Genomic DNA, 7,457 nt, shown 5'->3' with positions numbered 1-7,457 from the left:
GAAAAGGACAAAAGTCATTAAGACTTCACTTTGGGAAGCAAACAACAACAAACTAACCAAGTAAGAAGGAAGGAAAGGTAAACGATTAATAAAATAGAAAAATAACAATAGAGGAAAGTCAGTAACATGGAAGTTGGTTCTTTGAAAAGATCAATGAAGTTGATAAACCTCTGGCTAAACTGATCAAGAAAAAAGTCCAAAAATGACTAACGTCAAGCGTGAAGGTTTGCGGCCAATTAAGTCAACGGTGCATTTTCCCCATGGCTGGGGGCGGGGGTGCTGTGTGCTGTCTGCCTTCTGGGTAGGGCATGCAGCCTGCGGCCTGTTCAGGTTGCTCTAAGGGACCTGGGACGTTCATGGCTGGCATGCTGTCCCCAGTCTAGGCTCCAGACAGGTGTACACGGTGCCTTTGGAAGCCCCAGGGCACAGTGGCCAGGATCCACAATGGCCAAGTCACAGTGTCCATCTGTACCAAGGTGCAGAACAAGGAGTGCGTAATTGAGGCGAGGGCCAAGTTCACGTTTTTCCTGCCAGAAGTTCCACATCTCCAAGGAGTAGGCATTTACTGAGTTTAATGTGGATGAATCTGAAGATATGGTGGCAGAAAAGCGGCTTGTCTTGGACGACTATGGGGTCAAACAATCCCTAATCGTGGCTCCTGAGACAGATGGCGGGCCCTGCAGTCATGAGAGCTTTGCTTTGCCCTTCCCGTACTCGCGCCCACCAGTAAATCAACTTTCCTGTCCAGAAAGAAAAGAATGAAGGAGGACATGCCACTTAGGTCTACAGACATTAGAATAATATAGGAAAGTTAGTAATAACTTTATGCAAAGACATTTGACAACTCAGATAAGAATCACAAATTTCTTGAATGTCACAAGTTGCCAGAATTTGTACAAGAAATAAAAAATTTGAATAGCTTAAATCTATTAAAGTTGTTGAATTCATAGTTAAAAACCTTTCCACTAAGAATGCTCCTGACCCAGATGGTGTCACTGGGGAATTCTATCAAACACTTAGCAATGAAATACCGGCAATCTTAACCACTTCCTGAAAATAAATAAGGATGAATACTTCCCAACTCATTTTCAAAGACAAGTTTTACCCTCATACTAAAACTAGACAAAGGTCCGTCTAGTCAAGGCTATGGTTTTTCCTGTGGTCATGTATGGATGTGAGAGTTGGACTGTGAAGAAGGCTGAGTGCCGAAGAATGGATGCTTTTGAACTGTGGTGTTGGAGAAGACTCTTGAGAGTCCCTTGGACTGCAAGGAGATCCAACCAGTCCATTCTAAAGGAGATCAACCCTGGGATTTCTTTGGAAGGAATGATGCTAAAGCTGAAACTCCAGTACTTTGGCCCCCTCATGCGAAGAGTTGACCCATTGGAAAAGACTTTCATGCTGGGAGGGATTGGGGGCAGGAGGAGAAGGGGACGACAGAGGATGAGATGGCTGGATGGCATCACGGACTCGATGGACGTGAGTCTGAGTGAACTCTGGGAGATGGTGATGGACAGGGAGGCCTGGCGTGCTGTGATTCATGGGGTCGCAAAGAGTCGGACACGACTGAGCGACTGAACTGAACTGAAATGAGCTGAAAAGCAGACAAAGCCTGGGGCTTGCTTGGTGGCCCAGCAGTTAGGACTCTGTGTCCAGCGCAGGGGACTCAGGCTTGACTCCTGGTCAGGGAGCTCAGGCCCACATGCCACAACTAAAAAGCCCATGTGCCGCCACTAAGGCCCAGTGCCGCCAAATACACAGATAAACATTTTTTTTTTTTAAATCAGACAAAGATTCTATTACAAGAAAACTACAGATCGGCATCGCGCCTGAACGCAGACACAGAGATCCTGGGTAAGATGCCAGCGGGGGCTCCCTGGTGGCCCAGGCTAAGAACTCAGCTTTCAGTGCAGCGGACTCGGCTCAGGGCCTGGCTGGCGAGGTAGAGCCCAAGTGCTTTGGGGCAACTAAGCCCAGGAATCACGACTGGGGAAGCCTGAGCACTGCAACCGAGGGCCGGCACGGCCGAAACAGAAGAATTAGCCGACCGAAGCCTCCCGTGCAGAGAGCAAGCAATCCACAGGGGACGAGCCTCCCAGGACTAGAGAGCGTATTCTGACATGAGAGGGTCAATCTGTGCGATTCACTATTCTAATGAAACAAAAGAGAACGTATAATCTTCTCTGCTGCTGCCGCTGCTAAGCCGCATCAGTCGTGTCCGACTCTGTGCGACCCCATAGACGGCAGCCCACCAGGCTCCCCCGTCCCTGGGATTCCCCAGGCAAGAACACTGGAGTGGGCTCCTTCTCCAGTGCATGAAAGTGAAAAGTGAAAGTGCAGACGCTCAGTCCTATCCGACTCTTAACGACCCCACGGACTGCAGCCTACCAGGCTCCTCCGTCCATGGGATTTTCCAGGCAGGAGTACTGGAGTGGGGTGCCATTATAATCCTCTCAATAGAAGCAAAAAAATCATTCTACAAAATTCCACACTCATTTATGATAGAAACTGTCAGTAAAATAGGAATGGAAACCAGCATGCTCAAAACTACAAAACATTTTTGAGAGAAATAAAGATCTCAGAAACGAAGAGCCACACCATGCTCCTGGATTGGAGGGTCCCGGTGCTCCTTGTGGCGGTCTGCACAGCCAGACTGATTGAGCAAGCGTTGTAGTGTGAGCTTTGCTTCCGAGGAACCGCAGCTCAGCCCGCTCCCTCGACCCTCACCCCTCGCCGGCTGCCAGCAGGATGCCCTGCTGTCTCCCTTGGAAGAATGTAGCAGGCTTCTGGCCAGGCCCTCCCTCCAGTCCTTCCTGAGACTTCAACCAGACAAACACCTGTGCCTGTCAAACAGGCACACACCTGGCCCTGCTCAAAACTTGAGAGCAAGCTCCTCCCTCAGCCTGAGGCCTCACCTCCACCCTTCTCTCCATGCACCCCAGGCCACTCCCCGCAGGCATGGAGAGCTCCAGGCACTGAGGGTGCCTCCCAGCCCTGCCCTGCAGCTGGCTACCCCAGGCAAATCGAAGACCACCCACCCCCACCACCACCGACCCCCCCCCCCCCGCCCCCACGTCGTCTGTCACCCCGCTGCCAGGCCTCTCTGGTGACCTTCTGAAGACCCTGTGTCGTCTGTTAGATCACTGTCAAGCCTTTCTGGTGACCTTGTGAGACCCCTGTCATCTGTCACCTCACTGCCAGGCCTCTGGTGACCTTGTGCACACCGTCCTGCCTACCTGGAGGGCAGGGATGCCCAAGGCCTCATCCTCACGAGCTCACAGAGCGGCTTCAGAATGAACGGGCCAGGGAAGCAAGGTGGTGGACAGAGCTGTGCCGATGCCGGCGGGTCCCCTCCACGGGGCTAGGGCTGAGGGCTGAGCCCACAGGATGCACACATGCCATGCGTCAGTGCCCCAGCGTCACTCCTGCCCAGGCTCCGGACCCTGCAGGGGACCCTCAGGGGCCCGCCCAACCCAGTGCTGGAGCCTCGCGAGCAGCCTCACCTCCTGGGTGGCTTGTGAAGGACCAGGAGTCCCAGGCACCCGAGGCCGGGCCCTGGCCGCCCTTTGTACAGGGGATGGGGGAGTTGGGACACTGTGCACAGGCGTGCTCCTGAGCAAACCTCCACGGCCAGTGTCTGAGGGGCCCCGAGCACGCCAGCTCCCATGCGATTCTCAGGGCCGCGCTGTCCGGGCCCAGCAGCCTGCACCTGCTGCGAATCAGGGGAATGGCCTGAAGGTCACTGCACAGACCAGACCCGCCCCGGGCTGCGGCCAGAACCCACGGCCGCCTCTGGCTCCCCTGTGAGAAGAGGGCCCTGGGAGGGGAGGGATAGGACCTGGGGCTGCAGAGCTGAGCACTCCGCGGACTAGTGGGCCCTGCCTGCCTACAAAGCTTGTCCTCAAAGCTAGAAAAGACTGCGTCTGATGGAGCAACCATGTCCAAGGCCGAGTGTTGGGGTCATAAAAGCCCAGAGGATCCTCGGGAACAAAGTGACTTCTCCCTTCATTTCAAAAGGCAGTAAAAGCTAGGATGAATCAGTTAAATATTAGGGAAGAAAAGGAAATTCAGTAGAACCAGATGAGGCAGACATGGGGCACTGAGCCGGGCATGCTTGTGAATGGAGAGAGAGAGATAGACAGACAGACAGGAAAAAGGGCCTGGAGTGTCTGAGAGCCTCAGCCCTGGCCTGGCTGGCCCTGTCCTGCCTCCTGCCCAGGACGTCCTGCCCCGACACCTGCTTTCAGGGAGCTAGGGTCTTGATACTCACCCTAGGAGCTCTGCCTCCCCCAAGGCTGACCTCGCCTGGGGAGGAAGGGAGGGCGGGGAGAGAGGAGGTCCAGGGTCGAGACAGGCAGACTCGGCTCCCACCGAGGAGGTGCTGCCCGCTGAGTCCGGAGCAGGAAGTGAAGACCACAAGGAAACTCAGGCAGGCATTCGGGGCAAAGTCTGCTGGGAAAGTCGGGAAAGGAGGCACCTAGACCCGCCCACCTGGGTCAGCCAGGAGACGTGCCCAGGAGGGAGGCGGTCTTCACCCACCTGCATGCCCACAGAACGGGCACCCCAGGTAGGCCCCAGCCCTGGGCTCCGTGCAGTGCCCTCAGCTGGGCGCGGGTCCCGTGGAGCCCAGAGCGGGGCTTGGCTCTGTGTCAGTCAGTGTGGCGGAGGGTGGGGGCAGCACTGGGCCTGCCCGGGGCCCCAGGCCCTCCCAGAGCCTGGGGTCCTGCCTTCTGCAGCCCCGTTCCGCCCGGGAACTCTGCGCTGGGCCTGGGGGCGGGAATCAGATGTGACATTAGACGGGCCTGAGGATGCTAATGCATCAGGACCTCCAGCTGGGCAGGAGGGGATGGGCTCAGACGGTGAGGACCTCGGGCAGCAGGTCCCTGTCCCTCGTCAGGAGGCCTGGAGCTACCCCAGCAGACGCATCCAGACCGAGGACTCCAGGGCAAAGCAAAGGGGAAGAGTCTGGACACGGGATGGGCCAGAGTCTGCCCACACTTTCAGCAAGGACCCTGGAGCCCAGAGAACATGAACTGCTCTCTGACAGCTCGGCTAGGAGGTGGCTGCCCCGACTGGAACCGGCCTGCCCGGCACGGAGGCTGGCCTGGGGAAAGGCCCCTCAGCTCAGCGGGCCGGTGCCTCTTGAGAAGGGATGGCACAACACCTGGGGCAGGCCCAGGGGCTGATGGCGGGAGGGGGCCTGGTGTGAGGGGCACGGAGACTGCCCCCGACGCCTCCCTGCCTCTCCATGCCCAGACACCACTTCCTCTGGCTCAGGGCACAAGGCTGGTACCAGCTGCCCCAGGCACTGGCTGCCTTTCCATCTGCGGTGGCTGTGGTCCTGGCCTTGACCCGACCCCGCCGTGGGACCTGGACGGCCCGAGGGGAACCAAGGGCAACCATGGGCCACCCTGCCAGCTCCTGGAAAAAAGTTGGCAGCGTTCCGCCCTCCGTCTGGGGTTCTGGCGCCTTGCCCGGGGGTGAAGGGCTGATGGTGATGGGCGGTGGGCAGCATCTTACTTTTCGGGCTTTTGGGAAGGGGGCTGATCCGCAGGGCCCATGCCTGAAGCCCCGGGCCTCTGTTCTCATTGAAGTCACCAGCCTCCCAGGACCAAGCGGGGAAGGGACTGCTGCTAAGTCTCTTAAATGACAGAGCCGAGCCGCAGTGGCTGGCTCGAGGGCGCCCCCAGAGGCCCCCGACGGCCCGGGGGAGCAGGCAGCCGGGGCTGGCCCGAGGGAGCAGCGTGCAGCAGGGGCTGGCTCGCAGGGACGCTGGTCATCCGGGCGGGGCCGTCGGGCAGGGGTGAGCTGGCCGACCGCAGCGGCCTCTGAGGCTGGGGGGAGCCGCGGCTCTGGAGAGGTTCCCTGCCCCCCACCCCCTGGGCCTCTCCCCCGCTGACTCAGGACGAGTTCTTCTTCGAGGCTGCGGCAGCTGTAAACGGCACGCCCTGTGGAGGCTCAGAGAGAAGCTGCACCCCAGGGAAGCTCCCAGCCGACGCCGGGACCAAGAGAAAACCCCGCAGGCCTGGGGCTTAACCACGGACGCTGACGCCTCCAACTCCGGGAGCTGGACGTCCGCGGTCGAGGCCCAGGCCAGTCTGGCTCCCGGCGAAGGCCCCATCCTGGCTTGCAGGCGGCCACTTCTGTGTGCTCACATGAAGCTCTGCTCCTTCTTCTGAGGATGCCTGAGGTTAACACCTGCCCGGGAGACCTGCGTTTCAGCCCCACGTAGGCCCCCCGGGTATACACGTCAGATCTTCCCTTGTAAACATCCTGCACCCCAAACTTGTCTCAGCATCAGCCTCTGCGGTCTGAGAAGAGGTGATACCGTGTGGTCTGGAGCTGCGTCACCCACTGGCCCTGGGGGCAGGGAGGCGGTGGTCCTGGCACGGGGTGGTCTCGTCCTGTCCTGGCGCCGTTTGACCGGGTGGATCGGGGAGGGGCTGGGGGACAGTGGGTTTGAGATGCGGGAACAGGAGCAGCTGCAGGGGATGGGCCAGGAGGCTGGGGCCAGGGGTGAGGCCGCCGCTGGCCTCGAGGGAAGCAGCCCCAGAGCAGGGCGGGAGCAGGCCTGGGCCTGCTGACTTGGAGAGGGGGTCAGGCCCCAGAGGAAGGCCGCCTCCCCCAATGAGTGTGCACGACAGACTCCCCACCTGCTGCCACCACCAGGCCCGCAGACCCTCGCTCCGCGGCTGTGCTCAGGGAGGGGTGGGGAGGGCCAGGCCGCAGGCACTCAGGCCTGCAGCTGACACTGCCCCCGCGCTGCGGCAGGACACAGCAAGCCGCTGACCATGGACCCCTGCCAAGACCGCTCACGGTGTGCGGTGGGGTCACTTCCTGGTCTCCAAGCATGAAACTAGGATGGCCTCGTGCAGACATCCAACTCCCTCTCTGGGGTCGGAGGGCAGGCAGGCAGGCCAAGGGTGAGACTGACGCCTCTGCCCCGCCCCCCAGATGACAAATCACAGACCGTACCTTGGGGAGGGTGGGGACGGGGACCCCCTCGAGGCGCTGAAGCTGCGGGATGGCCCCCTCAGGGGCAGTGGTCCCACCCTATCTCCCCCTGACTCAGAATCAGGGTTTCCAGAGCATGCAGCCTGCTCCCAGGGAGCCGCAGGCTAGCGGTGCAGCCTCGAGGGTGCAAGTCAGGAACGGGTGGGAAGACTCCCGCCAGGACCAGAGGCCCTGCAGCCCCTCCCAGGAAATGACGTTGTAACTCGGGACAAGGAGCCCAACAGGGCAGGCACCCCGACCACGGTGACAACACGGTGTGGAGTCGGGGGACGCGTGGGGACAGGAGACACGCCAGGCCAAGGTTAGGACCCCCACTCCAAAGGGGTTAGGGGTTTGGGGGCCCGGGGTCGAGCCCTGCAGGGACACCCCCGCCGAGTCACGAGCAGAGGGCTGCAGCCTGCAGCTCCGACACGGCCACTGGGCAGCGTCCACCCCTGAGCGCC

The 7,457-nt window shown here is 59.7% G+C and overlaps 1 non-coding gene across 1 annotated transcript; it reads left to right on the top strand.

Annotated features, from left to right (window-relative positions):
* The first annotated feature begins 226 nt into the window (after positions 1-226).
* On the top strand, positions 227-356 carry LOC128045868 (small nucleolar RNA SNORA70). The gene has a single exon (XR_008199198.1). It is a non-coding gene; the product is annotated as a small nucleolar RNA SNORA70 (small nucleolar RNA).
* The last annotated feature ends 7,101 nt before the right edge of the window (positions 357-7,457 follow it).

This window comes from Budorcas taxicolor, chromosome 3 (genome assembly GCF_023091745.1).
Source record: "Budorcas taxicolor isolate Tak-1 chromosome 3, Takin1.1, whole genome shotgun sequence".
Classification (NCBI taxonomy): Eukaryota; Metazoa; Chordata; class Mammalia; order Artiodactyla; family Bovidae; genus Budorcas; species Budorcas taxicolor.
The sequence above is the reverse complement of the archived record's forward strand: the minus strand, read 5'-3'. Positions and strand labels throughout refer to the sequence as shown.